The sequence below is a fragment of the Malania oleifera genome, chromosome 2, assembly GCF_029873635.1.
Source record: "Malania oleifera isolate guangnan ecotype guangnan chromosome 2, ASM2987363v1, whole genome shotgun sequence".
NCBI classification, from domain to species: Eukaryota; Viridiplantae; Streptophyta; class Magnoliopsida; order Santalales; family Ximeniaceae; genus Malania; species Malania oleifera.
The window spans coordinates 128,515,306-128,534,298 of record NC_080418.1 but is presented as its reverse complement, the minus strand read 5'-3'; the positions used below and the strand labels follow the sequence as shown (position 1 = coordinate 128,534,298).

General features: G+C 33.9%; 1 protein-coding gene across 2 annotated transcripts in view; it reads left to right on the top strand.

Annotated features, from left to right (window-relative positions):
• LOC131149040 (uncharacterized) overlaps positions 1-12,574 on the top strand; it is a 47,019-nt gene extending 34,445 nt beyond the window's left edge. Inside the window, exons 7-8 of one of the 2 annotated variants that reach the window (XR_009135115.1) lie at positions 8,262-8,340; positions 12,265-12,574. The gene's annotated coding sequence lies outside the window, so the exon portion shown is untranslated. The remainder of the gene's footprint in view (positions 1-8,261; positions 8,341-12,264) is intronic. The other variant, XR_009135113.1, reaches the window with a different exon arrangement.
• The last annotated feature ends 6,419 nt before the right edge of the window (positions 12,575-18,993 follow it).

Here is an 18,993-nt window from a genome sequence, read left to right as displayed (position 1 = left end):
ATTTACTGGTTGTAAATGGTGGTTCTACTTTGTATTTAATATAACTAGGTTCTGTCTCCTTTTATTTATTCAAAGTTGGTGGTTTAAAAAATTGAGTTTGGACATTTAAATTTGAGGCTACTATATTGTCTTATTAGAAAATCATGATACATATTTGTTTACAATGTAATTTCACATTGAATTATTATTTTTGAAGTATGATATATAAATATATATATATATATATATATATATATATACATGTTTTATTGATTTTTGAATAAAGAATAATAAAAAATGCGTTATTTGAATTTTAGATGCAACACTAGGCATGTGGTTTAGAAATTTTATTAATGAGTAAATTGTGAAATGATGGGAAATGGACTTTTATTTCCTAAACCATTAATTAAGTGATTTGTAAGTTGTCATTTTAAATTTGAGGAGGATTTTTTCTTTTAATTTTTATTATGATTTTATGGTTGTAACAGTTGTGTTGCTCCTACATTTCTTAGTTATTATTATTATTATTATTATTATTATTATTATTATTATTTGAAAATATGCTCAAGAATTGAATTCTAACTTATTTAGTAAGATGATAATCAAATAGAATACAATGATTGGGACCTATGCAATATTTGAATTTATGAAGAGTTTGTTGTTATTGTCAAGTGTTCAAAGTCTAAGGTTGTTTTCATTGATGAGATAATAAAAATTGCATAGAGACGTGTCGGCATATTTTTGAGACACGTAAATTGTTGTGTTCTTCTTTTCTATTGTTGTTGTTGTTGTCTTCTTCTTCTTCTTCTCCTTCTTCTTCTTCTTCTTCTTCTTGTTTTTTTTAAATTTTCTTTGTGGGTGTGTGCGGACTCATGCATAATCCTAGGGTGTGTTTCCAATATAATATCATATAAATATTAGAATTTAGTATTTATCATCTGTAATATATTTTTTTAAATAATATTTTATAATTCTAAATAGTTTATTACATTTGTATTGTGTCATAATAGTTCTTATATCTGTATCCATTCTCATATTCTATAATGACAAAGAAAATATAAATTCTTACAAATAACTTTTACTATTCATACTTTAATCTATAAAATTAATTATGATTATAACTTATTATTAATTGTTTAAATTCTATTAGAAATTGTTATGCAAATCAATTCGCAGTGGAAACACAAACCTGAATTGGTGCAATGCAGCAACCAATGATGAACAACACGGAAACACAATCACACACAGATAATAAGGAAAACAAATAAACAATGACACAAGAATAAGCGTGGTTCGGTAATGGGCCTACATCCACGGGAGCAAGCGGTGACTGATTTTCACTATCTTCTTCAAACCAGGGTTACAACATTGTAAATATGCTAACCTTATACATACAAAGGACTTAGGAAGTTCCATAAATACGCCCGTATTAATCCCCCCTAGGTTATGCTTCTGAATCCCCAACCCATTGATCTTCCCAATTCAAAATTCAAAAATAACACTGAATAAAACAGTCGACGGTTTCAACAAAACGTCGATGGTTTCTTACTGAGACTGAAATCATTGACGGTTTCAGACAAAACATCGACGGTTTCAGACAAAACGCTGACGGTTTCTTCCCAAGGTTAAACCGTTGATGTAACAATTGATCGCTTGTTCCTGTAGCTCGGCATCCTTGTTTTTCCTCACCATGCTTTCACTGTGCACGTGTTCCACTCAATATGAGTCACATATTCCAACAATCTCCACCTAGGCTAATATTCACCTCTTAGGAGAAATATGAAAGTATAACCCACAATTCCACCTGGGATAGTAGGTTGGGACGCCTTCCATCTAGCAACTAGAGACATTGATCAAGTCCAAGCAATGCTTGACCTTGTTTGTGGTAACAGATTTTGTCAACATATCTACTGCATTCTTAGAAGTGTGAATTTTCTCAAGCAGTAGTTCACCAGAAGCAACCAATTCCGTGATCCTGTGGAACCTCACATCTATATACTTGGTCCTCGCATAATACACCTGGTTCTTCGCCAAATAAATGGAACTCTAACTATCATAATGCAGTTGAACTTCACCTTACTGAATACTTAGCTGCTTGACCAATCATGTAAGCCACAAAGCTTCCTTGATAGCTTCAACAACTATCATATACTCCGATTCGGTAGTAGATAATGCAACAAGTGACTGAACCATGGAACTCCAACAAATAGGCCCTCCCACAAGGATGAATACATACCCTATGGTAAACCTTTTGTCATCCTAGTCCCCTGCATAGTTTGCATTCACAAATCCTATCATTGAAATATCACCTTGTTGTCTGCTAAACATGATGTCATAGTTTATAGTACCCCTCAAGTATCTGAAAATTAACTTGACTGCATCCCAATGATGTTAACTTAGATTTGAAAGAAAATTGCTCACCACACTAACAAGTTGTGCTAGATTTGGTCTTGTACAAATCATAGCATATATCAGGCACCATATTGCATTGGCATATGGGACTTTTGACATGTCACAAACATTATCGTCTGTCTTTGGGCACTGGGCGGTAGACATACTAAAATGATTTACCAACGGTGTACTCACCGATTTTGTATTATCCATGCCAAACCTCTCCAACACCTTCTCAACGTAGCTCCGTTGAGATAACCACAATATCCTGGAAGCTCTATCCCTACGAATATCCATCCCAAGAATCTTCTTGGCCGCACCCAAATCTTTCATGTCAAACTTTTTGCTCAACAAGGTTTTCAAATTGTTGAACTTAGTCATACTCCTCACAGCAATCAACATGTCATCCACGTAAAGCAATAGAAAAATGAATGAACCATCATCAATGCTTTTCACATAAACACAGTATACTCACATTTCTTGTAGCCAATCTAGATCATGTAGGAGCCAAATCACTTGTACCACTATCTCGGAGATTACTTCAGCCCGTAAAGTGACTTTCTCAGTTTACAGACCAAATTTTCCTGTCAAGGTTGACTAAACCCTTCTAGTTGTACCATGTAAATCAGCTCCTCCAAATCACCATGGTGAAATGTTGTCTTTATGTCCATCTGCTTCAAATGCACGTCGAAATGTGCCACCAATCCCAACACTGCCTTAATGGAAGTATGTCTGACCATAGGGGAGAAGATCTCATCATAATCAACCACTTTCCTTTGTGAGTAACCCTTTGCTACTAACTGAGCCTGCCTTGAACTTTTCTCATTATTTTTCTAATACCGCTTCTTTCTTCCTATACACCCATTTGCATCTTATCGCTCTCTTCCTCTATAGTAGCTCCACTAACTCCCACGTCTGGTTCTTATGCAAAAACTCCATCTCTTCCACCATAGCATCTATCCATATACTTTTCTCTTGGCTGTGTACCGCCTCTTGAAAAGTAGTAGGATCCCTGCTACTAGTAATGAGGGCATAAGAAACCAAATTATCAAATCCATACTTGGGGGGGGGGGGGGGTGGCCTGACAGTGCATCTGGGTCTGTTCATAGCTATACTGCGATGCTGCTGGTCTCCTGAACTAGGACTCCCTGCATTCTTAACATTGTCATCTCCACCTTGAGTTTCTAGTTCCACCTGTACCATGTGCTCATTGCTGCTGCAATTTTTTGGTACCTATTTCTCTTCTGCTTCCTGAGTCAACATGACTTTCTCATCGAAAACCACATCTTTACTGATCACCACTTTGTTTGCTTTTGGATCCCACAACTTGAACCCTTTTACCCCTTTCTGATACCCCAAAAAGTTCAACTGTCTAGACTTTGCATCAAGTTTCGATCTCTGCTCACTAGAATTGTGCACATAGGCTGGACATCCAAACACCCTCAAACTAGAGTAGTCTACTGCGCTGCCTGTCTATACCTCCTTTGCAACTTTCCCATCTAGTGCTACCCTTGGTGATTTGTTAATTAAGAAACACATCATATTTACTGCATTTGCCCAGAAATTATTTGCAAGTCCAACATTCAACTTGAGACATCGAGTTCTTTCAAATATAGTTCGGTTCATCCTTTCTGACACACCATTTTTTTGTGGTGCATTGCATACTATGAAATATCTCCTAATGCCATGTTGCTCGGACAAATCCTTGAACCTCAAATCAGTGTACTCAATTCCATTGTCTGACTTAAGGCATTTGACTTTTCTCCAATTTGGTTTTCCACTTTAGCTTTCCATAATTTAAACTTTGCAAACGTCTCTGACTTATGCCGCATGAAGTACATCCAGACCTTTCGTGAGTAATCATCAATAAAACTCATGAAGTAAATATGTTCTCCTCGTGATGCTATCCTTATTGGCCTCCAAACATCTGAATGAATATAGTCAATGATTCCCTTCGTCTTGTGTGTGGCTGTCATGAACTGCACCATATTCTATTTCCCAAGCACACAATATATGCAGAAATTCAGCTTGCATGTTTTGACACCCTTCAAAAGATTTCTCTTATGAAGCTCCATCATACCACGCTCACCCATATGTCCTAATCGCATATGCCACAAGATAGTACTATTTGATTCAGACTCTGTAGCTGAAGCTCCACCTACAACTGTGGTACCTAGCAGTGCATAGATATTCCCCAGTAATTTCTACCCCTTCATCATGGTTAGAAAGCCTTTACTCACCTTCATTACCCCACTTGCATACTTGTAACTAAACCCATTATAGCCTAAAGTGCCCAACGAAATTAGATTCTTCCTTAACTCTAGTATATGCCTAAGATCACATAACATTCTTGCAACACTATCAAACATTTTGATTCTGATAATCCCTATTTCGAAGATTTTGCATGAAGCATCATTTCCCATCAGAACATTACTAGAATTTATCAACCTGTAAGTGGTGAAATAGTCTTTGTTTGGTATTATTTGATAGGAGCATGTTGAATCTAATGCCCAAGAATTTGTGAGATGATTTGAACCAAATGAAATCGAAAACATATCACCATCACCGCTCTCTGAGTCTCATTCTTCCACTACATTCGTCGATTTTGATCAACCCTCTTTATTTTTTGCATTCCCTTTCTTCCTCTTTGAAAAATCTGATTTTATGTGCCCCTTTTTTCCGCACTTAAAATACTGTATGTCCTTCCTCTTCCTGGAATTGGACCGAGCCTTATTGTTACTCGGTCCACTCTACAACTTGCGTCTCCCACAATCCTGGTTACCCTTCACTACAAGTCCTTCACCTTGTGAATTCTCATCGTTGGTCTTCTTCCTCTGATGAAAACCCAAAAGAGCACTTGTGATGTCCTCCAATTCTAGAGTTTCTTTTCCCCATGTCAGAGTTGTAACCAAGTTTTTATATGTAAGAGATGTAGGTAGGGAATTCGGTAGCATCAACGCCTTGTCTTCGTCTTCAAACATCACATCAACCCTCTTCAAATAACTGATGATCTGATTGAACACGTTGTTGTGTTGATTCAGATCCAAACCCTTTGACATTTTAAGCCTATATAGTTTTTGCTTAAGATACAACTTGTTCGTCAATGCCTTAGACATATACTAACTCTCCAGTTTCAGCCAAACTGCCGCTGACGATTCCTCATCCGTGACGTGATACATCACGTCACTAGCCAGACAAAGCCTTGTAGTCACCACAACCTTCGCGTCCAACTCCTTTTAACTCATGTCGTTCATGCCTTCAGGCTGCCTTTCGTATAATTCCTTCATCATCCCCTACTCCACTAACAAGTCCTTAACCATCCTCCACCAAAGTCCGAAATTTCCTGATCCGTCGAACTTGACAATGTCAAACTTCGGAGAAAAAATCCTAGTCATTTACGATGAACAATATGGAAACACAATCACACACATATAAATAAAGGAAATAAATAAACAATGGCACAAAAATTAACATGGTTCGGCAATGTGCCTACGTCCACGGGACTAAGCAGTGATTGATTTTCACTATCTTCTTCAAACCAGGGTTACAACATTGTATATATGCTAACCCTATACATACAAAGGAGTTAGGAATTTTCCCAAATACCCTTGTATCAATCCTCAGAGGTTGTGCCAACTAATCCCCAACCTACTGATCTTCCCAATTCAAAATTCCAAAATAGCGCTGAACAAAACCTTTGATGGTTTCAAACAAAACGTCGATGGTTTCTTCCCGAGGCTAAATCGTTGATGTAACCGTCGACTATTTCTTCCTGCAGCCTGACTTCCTTGTTTTTCCTCACCATGCTTTCCTTGTGCATGTGTTTTACTCAATATGAGTCACATACTCCACCAATATGTTTCCGTATTGTTCATCGTTGGTTGCTGCATTGCACGATCCAAGTTAGTTTCCGCTGTGCATTAATTTGCACAACAAAGTGGTATCAAAGCCCACGGTTCGTAACTCTGGGCGAGCAAGATCGTAAAAAAAAAATTCGATACTCGAAGCTAATTCTCCTGACGTGCTAACAATTGAGGACCAAGTGTGTGACCGAGGCCAATAAGAATCATCTAGGTTTGGAAGATGGATCCGAATAGGGTCAAAACTTGAGAAGTAGGTTTGGTTCGGAGGCACGTGGAATGCAATCAGAGGCACGTAAGGCGTAGTGGTAAGGTCCACTTGAGCAACTGTTGGAGAGTTGGACTTACTCCCATGAGGGAGATGGTTTCTATTCAAGGGGGAGTAGCTAGAACTCACAAGTGAGGTGAAGATTGTTAAGAATTCCACTTGTGAGTTTGTCCCACATTGAAAAAATTGAGTGGATGATAGGTGCCTATATACATGATTGGACCCAAGACCCAATAAACTTAAACTTTTGGGTCAAGTTGGTGTTCACCCATGTGTATCAAACTCATCTATGGACTCTTTCGGTGCTAACAGAAATTATTCAAATGTCACTCAAGATTGCTCTTTTTTGCATGTCATTTTATTAGTTTTCACATATTGTTTTTATGTCTTTCTCTATTTTACCTATACATGTGTGCAAGTGGGTCTTGAGTGATGGGAAATAAAATAATAAGGGTATTTATACGTACTTAACGCTTTGAGGGATGGTTTGTCTAATAAAATTACCTTGATTTCACTTATGAGCTTTATGAAACTTCCTGTGTTTTGTTTTTTGCTTTTTTGTTTTTTTTTTTTTTGTTTTTTGTAGGGTGTGTTTCACATCTAGTTTACTTGCTTTCCTATTTTTGATTATCACCTATATTTAGGTCACTTCTCCACATTATATCCATCTGTCTCACCACATCAAAATCAAAACATAAACATACAAGCAAAGTCGTAAGAACAAAAGGACAATTCAAAAGAAAGCCTTCGTTGTTTTACCTTTGATTTATCGCCTACACAAGCACAAAAACACAAAGTCAATGTTACAAATCAACCAAAACCTCTTGAAACATGCATATGAGCCCAAACTCCACCTAAATACCAATTCAGGTCCAATTATGCCTTCGTCGCAAGAACCAAATCAATAGGGTTCTATGTCCTAACGACCTCAAATAACAAGACCAAGCCCAATTGCCTTCCCAACTCTCTAGTTAGGGTCTAATTGAATCTCAATTCTCAAATTAAAGTCCAATTAAGCTTTGAAGTCTTGAATCAAGCCCAATAATCACAGTTTTTAATCAAGTCTGAATCCCTCTCCATCAAAGTTTCTACATATTCAGGTACAGACAAACTTAGGCACAGGAAGGCCATTTTTAAAATTTCCTCTCGTCATTTTGTTTTACAAGTTTTGGGTGTTTGAAAGGCAATTCACATCAATCACGTGGTGAGTTGTATTACTATTTTTCAAATTGTGCAGCATCAATATATATAATTAGATACCCATAGTAATTTAGATTAGTCAATATAATTAATAGATATAAATTATTGTATCAACCATAAAATGAAAATCATGAAAGGTTGACCTATATACTCTTATACGTTATATATAAGCTTCTAAAATGTGAAAACAGATGTGCTGCAGGCAAAGCCGCCATATTGATGACAGTCCGGACCAAGGCAGAAACCATTATTTTTAACTGTTTAAACAAGGCAAAATCCTATAGCAAAATTATGAGCAAGAAGAAAAAAGCGAGAAATCCAAGCACAAGACAAATTATGGGCCCGTCGTTCCAAACTCAATTCAAAAAGGCAATGTAAAAGAACTATATTTGATTGAACTTAGAGAGATGGAGAAGTGCAAGAGGAGAAGAATGCTTATAATGCATTGCCACAACTGGAAACGATTTTCCAAAGAGCTCACGGGCTAAACATGAGCTGGGCAATGTGCGCACGTACACACTAAAAGAAAGAAAGAAATAATTAGAACTGTGTTGGTTTTGCAGGCCGAAGCAAATGCACTAATACTATTCATTCCCAGAGAAGAAGGAGCACGAGGCCATTGATCATTAGGCGATAAGAAGAGTAAGTACCATCATTCTATGGTATGTTTGAGTTGAATCACTACAGTAGGATACATTTTTAGCTCCAAGCTCCATACTCCAAGTCAATTGATCTTGATTTCAACTGACTTATGAGTTCTTGAAACTGAAGTTGACTCAATGAAGCGCATGTATAAAAGTCCTTATATATCTAGGGTTTCCTAGGTTATATTCCTACACTACTCACAATCACAAAACTAAATATGAAAATTCATATAATATATGAAAAGAAAAACTTGGTTTATTTCTACCATTCACTTTGAGTGTTTTCATAAAATTTGTGCGATTTGATTTTGAATAAGCAAAATTTAATTGTGGTTTCTTTGTCACACACACATCGAGAAGGTCCACTTGTCATATTGTAGACATAACCTAGCAAACCTATTATCACAAGAAAAGAAAAGAAAAGAAAAAAAAAACATCTTTGTAGGATTATCCTAGTGATATTGTAATATATCAAGTATCCTTATCGGCCTAATAAGGTTTAATCTCGTTTTGATAATAACAAATTTGTTAAGAGTTATCTCACATCGATTGTGGAAGGGGTTGGTGGTCAGTTATTAAGTGTGAGGGAAAGTCTCACCCCATGAGCTAGCTTTTGAGGTTGAGAAAACCCATAGACCACCCAACACTGGTATCAGAGCCATGGTTCAACATTCTCCCCGAGATGTCGGTGTTGAAATTGGTGTATTCCCAAGAGGGGGTTGAATTGGAGATTTTTAAATTTTCTTCCTACGTTAAATCGAATAACAACAATATTGCACAACCTAAGATCTATCTAATCAATCACAATTCTCACAATTATTTAAAACATGTATGTAAAGTAGTTAATACATAAATAATCAAACATAAATGAGCTGAATTTAAAGTACTGAAAAATAAAATGCACAAGGAAGAGAATGACACAAGATATGATATCGAGGTTCTGCCAATACTGCCTACGTCCTCGCCTCAAGCTCACAAGCAAAAGGATTTCACTATGGCTTACTTAATGGGTGGAGCGACCCCGATTACAACACCTTTTTCTTACTAGGTAAGGGAAATCCCAGGTCAGATTAACAGGGCTGACCCCAACTTTTTCAACCGCACTTTAGAAAGGCGTACTTGGTTTTCTTAACCAGGTCTAAACCATCTAGTGCATGTTACAGGCAAGTGCAATCCTCTTCCGACCACAAGTCGGGAGTTACGACAATAATCACAAAGATTTTCGTGTACAATAAAAATGCTTCTCAACTAAGCAAATATGTACCAATAAGTACAATACAACCAATGCACTCACAGATGATAAAGATTTATGCTTAAGTGAGTTTTGGTTAAACAATATATCAGCTCTTAATGAGTGTGTATAAATACAAGCGTGAGAGTGCTACCTTTGATTCAAGATATTATAACAAATGAACAATCAAAGGAACTACGAAATCCTAATCAAATATCTCAACAAATATTTTTCGAATATTAAGTACAATAGAGATTAGGATTTGAACTTGCAAAAACATATTATATCAAAAGCACAAGCTAGCTTTTGAATTTTGACAATAAGGATGCCTGAAGCAAATATGAGTTCTTCCCAAATAATATTCATCAATCAAATATAATGGGAATAACTTAGCTTACTCTCAAAAATCAATATCAGACAATGCACGAATGAGAGATTAGTAAGCTTTAAGAATAATGTATGAAAATGCACACAATAATAAGAATCTAACTCCATTCCAGTTGCAATTGATTTGCAAATGAGGAGTATACAAATATAATACTCTCTACATTAAAATTTATTTTAGAAAGCAAGAACAAGAGAGAGTATGAATAATCTGTTTGAAAATATGGAGTATAAGCAATGAGAGTATAAAATATTTCAGAGAAAATTTTTTGCTAATTAAAATGCTAATATCTATCTAATCTAGACAAATGAAGGTGTATATATAGTTTTTCCACAACATATAACTGTTGGGGACATAGGAGGAATTTTGAAAAAATTTTAATGAAGTTTAATTAAAATTAACCTCAATTAATCGCAGTAAAAATTGTTGAACCCAAGAGGTTCGGTCGGCTGACCTTCAACGTCTTTGGTTAGCCGTGAAAGGTGATCAGTCGGTTGAGCCAGGGCGAAAATCAAACCTTTTTAGGTTCGGTCAATCGAGCTTTAGGTCGGTTTGCCGACAGGATAAGTTCTGTCGACTGAGGTGTTTTTTAAACTATAAGTTCGGTCGGCCGGGGTAGATAGAAAAGGTCAGTTTTAAGGTTCGGTCAACCTAGGAAGCTTAGTTCAAAAGTTGTTTAGTCACCTGAGCCAAGTCAAAGATTTGACTTCCTGCCAGGTCGGTCGACTGAAGCATTTAACACGCAAAATGGTCGGTCAACCAAGGCTTTTAATTAAGCCTTAAAAATCTAAAGTCTGTCGACCAAAGTCTTTGTAATTTTATCCCTGTTTGTATGAGTAAGGCATTTTAGCTAAAGGAATTTTTCATGAAGGATTTGAGGATCTAAAGTCAGTCTATGACTTTTTGAGCATAAAGTCCTATCATGTGTGAGATGGAGTTATTACAGACCATAATAATTATTATAGACCCAAAAATTTAATTGCAATTACAACAAAGAAAATGTGTCTTCATTCCCTTTTGCTCTTCAAGTGCCATCTTGTGGTGTGAGCATTTGGTTCCTTATGACATCAACTGTATCCTTACCGTTTGTGCGTGATAGAGTCAACAGTCGGGTACGTGGTGCCACCGATTTGGAGCTCGATGTGTGAGGGGAAGATTGTTGGGGTTATCCCACATCGATTGTGGAAGAGGCTAGTGGTCAGTTATTAAGCGTGAGGAAAAGCCTCACCTCATGAGCTAACTTTTGGGGTTGAGAAGGTTCAAGACTGCCCTACAAAATCAAGGTTACTTAGCATGTCTTTGTGAGTTTAAGTTTCAAAACTTAAGTGATTTTAAGACTTCAAGTGGATGTGCTTGAAGAGTTTGAATGGAAAATGACACTTAAGGCTATGAGACATAACAATCATGAAGAATTCAAGTTATATGAGACATGAAACTCGTTGAAGCAATGCATAAAGTCAAGAAGACTTATTGGAAGCTTCACAACATGAAAACTTAGGAACGTAGATAGGAAAATCATATGAAAGTCTCATGTAAGTACTTCAAAACTCAATATTGATTGATTGAATCTCGTAGGTTATGTCATTGGGGACTTAGATACCTAATTTTATTTTAAGGAATGTTTGCTCAAACCCCAAATTAAGCTTTCAAATATATGAATTAAGTTTGGAACCAAAAATACTGGAAAAATAAGTTTTTCTGAAAGGACAGGCGACTGATGTTAAGTCATCAAGCGACTGTGGTGTTTCTGTGTTTGAAAATATACAAATAGAATAAGCACATGCGATTGACCTATCGGGCACAGTCGACTGACCCCATTTTGACTTTCAGAATGCACTAATTTTAAAAGCGCACAGGCGACTGATCCCTCGAGGACATGCGACTGATACTTATGTTTAAATGTTTAACATTGCTGATTTTGTTTCCAAATTTTACGTGATTGGTTTCCAAATTAAAAGAAAATTCAAAGGAAATTTTTTGAAACCCTAGTGCACTATTTAAACGTATTATTCTCGCACATTAGGGCAAGAACACATTTTGAAAAGTGAACGGCACGCATAAGTTTTGTATACTCTTGTCTTCATAAGGCGACTGCTGTGTTTTTGTTTACGACTCAGAGAAAAACTAATTTGATCATTCGTAACTCAATCTCTTAAACAATTCTGGTGATATACTTCGAGCTTAAACTTTCATATTGTTTATTTGAAGTATTATTTTTCGATCTAACGTGTACTAATCTGCTCATTTAAGGAGCTTTTCATCGTATAAGTAAGTTTTTGCTATTTGATGTATTTTTTACGGTTCAGGAATTGAATAGTTGCCTAGCGAGAGAGGATTCTTGTTAGAGAGGCGAACCCCACCTTTGAGGGAGAGAGGTTGTAACTTCAACTAATAACAAAGTTGGTGAAGGAAATCCTCATAGCGAGTTGCTTGGGGTAAGGACATAGGCTGCGGCCAAACCTTGTAAAAACAACGGTGTTCAACTTCTTCTTCCTTACTCTCTTTATTTTCTGCAAGATATAACCTATGTTCGTGGATATATTTTCTTTATCATCTTGCCAAATATTGAATAGTGCTGAATATCGAATCGTAGTAAATATTGAATCTTGTTGAAAATAGAATACTTGTGAATATTAGATACTTTCATCATCAACTAGCTGAATATCCATTCTTGTTAAATATTGTATTGTGCTGAAAATCTAAGATTGTTAAATATTAGATTTTGTTAAATACAAATTGGTTGTGATTAAACTTGTATCTATTTTGAAGCATAAGTACTAAAGTTTGTTTGAAGAATTAAAACTGCAATTAAAACAAGTGACATACGAAAATTAGTTTTTGAAAGAAAATATTTTTGTTGCTGAAATTCAGATCTTAATATTGATTATTTCATTGAGGCATAAATCGAATCACTGAATTTATTCTTGAGTACATTGTGGTGAACCTTCTTGAATCAAGCTGAAAGTTATATTTTGAACAAGTGCTCAACTGAATGTGTTATCTCATATTGTAAATTGAGATTGTGTATTAATTTCTATATTCATATTTAAAGGCTCATGATTGACATAGTTTTGATTGCTGCATACATATATATAGATAGAATAGTTAAGGGTTAAAGTAAATAAATTTCGCAAATAATTTTTAAAGAACCCAATTCACCCCCGTCTTGAGATTACATCCTAATTTCAATCCTCATGCAACCAAACTGTTCAATAGTACTACTAATAGTTGTAACATATTTCTTCTTGGCCATAGAAAGAGCAACCACTTGTTATTTTTTAATATACCGATAGAAAATTTCACACCAAGAAGCATAAATTGAACTACTCTTGTAGGTTTCACTATCTCTTGCTCAATCATTATGACCCAATAAGCTTTGCTTTGTTGATAGATGAATAAAAAATTTCATGTGATTGTGTGATGCATACACAAACTTTATGAATATGCTAATAAGACCAATTCCTTATAAAATATCAAGTCTAGGGAAAGTTAAGTATCACAAAATAACTTGAAATCAGTATCATTAGTAAAATTACTAAAACCATCTTTCACAAGTTTTAATATATTTTCAACCATATAATCAATCATTTTGCAGGATTCTATATGAAATCTTTTCAAAATATCACAGGCATATTTTTTCTGGCAAATGAATATATGTCATCATCTATCTGAACAACTTCAATATCAACAAACACAACATCAAACCCATATCTTCCATCTCAATATGGCAAATTATGGCTTCCCTAAAATTCATAATTAATACTGGTAAAGATCAAATCATCAACAAACAAACAAAATACAGTCCTGCAAATTAGATTTAACAAATAAAATATACTAATGAGTAAATATTTGAGTACATATATCTGACCATATCCATTACTATCAATTGGTATTTTCCATAACTCTATTTTGTTGTAGAGTGTATCTATTTGTCAATTGATATTTAATACCATTATATATATATATATATATATATATATATATATGTGTATGTATGTATGTATATAACAAACAATATATATACTCTATTCCCCTATTTATTTATTTTTTAAAGTAAACATATGCATTCTCTTTACACATTAATAAAAGTAACAAAATACTTGCAACCCCATTGAAAGGAACCTCCACATGACAAAAATATGTATAAATCAACTATAATAGTTTGTTTGCTCTCCATGAAATGCATTTAGGGAAAAAAATATCTTAGATTTTTTCCTTAAACACCTGACTTACAAACTTTTCGTGAACAATCTATAAATAATTTTGCTTAAGAATTTAGGCTACCAATATTCAAGTATCGAAAGCTTATACACCACAACCAATTATCATAAAAATAGCTAAAAATAAAGCAGTTGTTGTAAATGAAATAAAGAGAGAAATATAGAAAATATTAAAGTAATGAAATTTGGAGCTATAGAAATTCAGCCGTCTAGTTCTTCAAGAACTAAATGTTGCTAATTATCTTATTATTATCTCATTTTGTTGTAAAGTATGTCCTTGTATAGGCAAATACATTGGCATCCCAAAGGTTAACCACATAAAGAATCATTATGCGGGCATACCAAAGGTTTTAACCTATTATTTAGATAGTTATCCACATAAATATACATGTTCTACAACACTTCCCCTTGGATGACTATACACTATGAATATGCCTCGTTAAAACCTTCACTAAAGAAAACCCTGTGGGACAAAACCTTAACGAAGGAAAAAAAAGTACAATATTCATACTTCCCCTAAAAAGTAAAATCAATTAAGAAATATCCTTAAGTTGTCGCATTTCAATGTCTATTTCTTCAGGAACTAAATGTTGCTAATTCTTCAAGAACTAGATGTTGCTAATCATCTTATTATTATCTCATTTTATTGTAAAACATGTCCTTATATAGGAAAATACACTGACATCCTAACGGTTAACCACATAATGAACCATTATGTGAGCATACCAAAGGTTATTATCTAGATAGTCATCCACATAAATATACATGTTTTACAACTGCAATGTAAATTTTTTCAATTAATATTAAGTGGAAACAAATGATTTAAAATTTTTTCAACCATTGGTTGTGCCTTAGTTAGGATTCGAAGAATTAAAAACACCAAAACGAATAAGGTTTATTATGATTCAATGTTTTATTCCAATGATTTGCTTGATTAAATGAAAGATACTAGGATTGGTGTAATAGTATTTGAATGTCTATTTTAGTTGAAATATAATCCAATAAATGCGCTTGGACCAAACCTTAAGGGTTGTTTAGTATCATTGATAAAAATTATAGAAATGCAAACAAAAAACAAAAAACATAAATTAAAAACTAGAAATTAGTAGCTTGTTTGGTTAACATTTATAAAACTAGTATAATTTTAAAAACTTAATTAAAAAATGTTGATTTTCATCTTTAAATCAAATAATATTATGAAAATATGATTCAACAAATAATGTACATTAAAAAGTACTATAATAATATTAAAATTTATTATAATTATCTTTACTTAATTGTTATACTTTCAAAAATTTACTTTACAATAAAAAATTTGTTGGACATGAGAATTGAAAAATAGTAAAGATATTTCGTAATTAACTTTACTATTATTTTTTGAAATTTATTTATATTTATATTTTAATTATATTTAAATTCATTATTTATTTTAATTTTAATATAAAAGTGTATGAAACGAATGATTTAGTCCAAAGAAACTATTCATGGATATTAAAATCTCTAAGAATAGATTACCAAAGCAATTGAAAATCATAAAATATGGTTTTTAATTTTTTTTTTGCAAATAGCTAAAAATCGATAATAGAAACAGAAAATTGACAAAATAAACAAATGTATTTTATAATTTATTTTTTCAATATGTAAAAATAGAAACAGAAGATTAATTCATAAATAATAAATCATAAAATATGAATTACGATTTCTTCACCCCCGATAATCTGCCTAATTCGCCACGGATTATTCGACCTGGTCCACTTTATCAGGTCTATACAAGACAAATATTTTTAAAACAATATCAAAAAGTTTCTTTTCCTAAGTGTAATTTTTTTTTTCTTTTAAAAAATCACAGATTGGTCAACCTAAGCCTAAGATTAATTCAGAATTACCACTCATGCGACTAACATAATGGTCCAACATTACCCAAAACTTTTTCCTACAATAATCTCTCTAGGTATAATTACCTAACAATTTTAACAAAAAATTGTAATTAATTTGGCGTCCAATACTCATCCCCCAATTAGTTAATTATTATTTTTAGAAATTTTTTATTTTCACCAACTTCCAGCCTAGGTATTTCAACCCTTTCTCCCAAGTGAAAGGAACAGTCATCAAGCTCATCTGCTAGCTCATCACTTCACTTTATGAGTGCATACTTTGAACAGGGACATCGTCCTTGTTCAAAGGCAACAGATTTAAAGCAAAAGGAATAATATTAAAATGCATTAATGAGGAGATTATAATGGAAAGTTTATCAATGCTTAAATATTTTAAGCATTTAATTTGTATTTGAATGCTAGAAATTTAATGCACATTTAATAAAGATGGTACTAAATGAAATAACACTTCGTACAAATAACATTTAATACCTACTTAAAAGCCATTTTACTGAGAATTATTAACCTTTTATAAAGAAAATTTAAACACAAATGACTAATATTTTTATTTAAAATTTTTTAGCTATTTTTTCCCAAATATATAAGTCAACAATAAAGGATTTCACATTATAAATGAATAACAAATTGATGATGTTATATTTACATTAACTCATTTTAAACAATATTTTTATTTAATAATATATTTGAAGACATTAATGTAAAATAAAATAATTAATGGTGCTCATACATACGTCAAAGATATTGGGAAGAAATTATTTAGTCTAAAAATATTTATACATGGCAAAAATATGTATCTATTAATTAGGCTTAGTTTGGTCTCTTTGTGACTTTTAAAAATGACTTTTCAAAAAGAGCTAATAAAAAGGAATTAATTGATATTTTAGACTTAATGATGTTATATACTGAAAAAAAAAAAAAAAACATTATACGTACAATAGAAAAATAATTTCTTAGACATTGTCAAAATGTACATATTATAATGATTTTGGTTATGTCAAGACTCTAGACATTAACGTAAATTTTTAGTAGCATCATTTTGAAGCATCATTAAAGATTATTTTTAGCAATACCAAGTCTATTTTGAATCACCTTCAATTTTTGTTTTGTTTTTCTAGTAGTGTTAGTGTAGTCTATTAGCAACACATTAATGGGATGTTGCTGGAGTTTGTGGTTTATATTGAGTGAAACACATGCACAGGGAAAACAAGGTGAAGAAAAATAAGGAAGTCGGGTCACAGGAGGAAATAGTCAATGGTTTGGTCGACGGTTACATCGATGATTTAGCCTCGAGAATAAACCGTCGATGGTTGCAGGCATAGAAATTTGGGTTTAAGTAGAAAACTGTCGACGGTTTAAGGTGGTGCAAATTTCAAATTTTAAATTGGGAAGATCAGTAGGTTGGGGAATTCAGAAGATTTTCCTCTAGGGATTGAAACAGGGGTATTTGGGGAACTTCCTAAGTCTTTTGTATGTGTAGGGTTAGCATATAAACATTATTGTAACCCTTGTTTGATTGATTGATAGTGAAAAATCAGTCGCTTGCCCCTGTGGGCGTAGGCACATTGCCGAATCACGTAATCTCTTATGTCATTATTTATTTGATTTCCTTTATTATCTATGTGTGATTGTGTTTCCGTATCATTCATTATTGGTTGCTACATTGCATAATCTGATTCAATTTTTTGCTGTGCATTGATTTTGCACAACAATTGGTATCATAACTATTTGCTATGTGGAGACCCGAATAATTATCATAATTTAATAATAGGAGAAGGAGAGGAAAAGAATTAAAATTAGGAAATTAAATAGGGTCTCGTCGCGAACACAGGGAATTTCGTCGACGAGCACATATGCGGGTCTCGTCGACGGGGATGTGTCTCGTCGACAAGAAAATACCGAGAGGCTATTTTCCCATCTCTGAATTTCATCGACGAACTTCCTTCATGACCTCGTCGACAAAGGCCAGTGTATAAATAGCTAAAATCTGGATTTCAGCGCAAATTTTTAACCCAAAACAAATTTTCTCTCTCCACTTCGGTTTCCACCCCTTCTCTCTAAGTTTTTGGGCTGGATTTTTGCAGGTTTGGCGATTTGAGGCCACCACGACACTTCTAAGAGAGTTATCTTCAAATCTTCTGGAGTGGATCGTTGGTGGGACTAGCTTGAATTCCATCCCAGATTTGGGGTAAGACTTTCTATTCAGTATTTGACTTTTCTCCAGCTGTAGAAAATGTAGTAGTCAAAGAAATACTGAATTTTTGTTCTGAGAAATGTTGTTTTCAGGGTATTGAACGGGGAACCCTGCGGGCATAGGATTGGTATATTTTGGGGGTTCTTCAGGAATTAGGTAAGGGGATAAACTAAGCTAATTGTTTTTATCAAAATATATGTATAATTTTATAGCATTTAATTTCAGGAAAGTAAATATATATTAGCATTATGTTTGGGGAAAATACTGTTGTAAATGACGATATGTTTTAAATGTGTAATGCCCATTTTGGGTGGCATGAGTAGAATTTATTATGAATTACTGTTTTTGAGAAAATATTAAATGATACAAAGTTTTACCATGATATACCAGCGTATGGGCTGAGAGTTTTTATATGGTATATTGGCGTACGGGCCGAGAGTTTTATATGATATACCGGCGTATGAGCCGAGAATGTTCTCACATGATATGTCGGCGTACGGGCCGAGCCTTTTATATGATATGTCGGCATACAGGCCGAGCCTTTTATTTGATATGTGATATGGCATATGGATCGTGATTAATAAAATACGAAATGTCGGCGTAAGGGCCGAAGATTTTCATATTATGTTATGAAATGTGATATGCTGATATTGATTTGACTATTATTATTATGGAATAGCAATGTATCATAATTTGAAATATGTTATATGTTATTAGAACCTGGTTGAC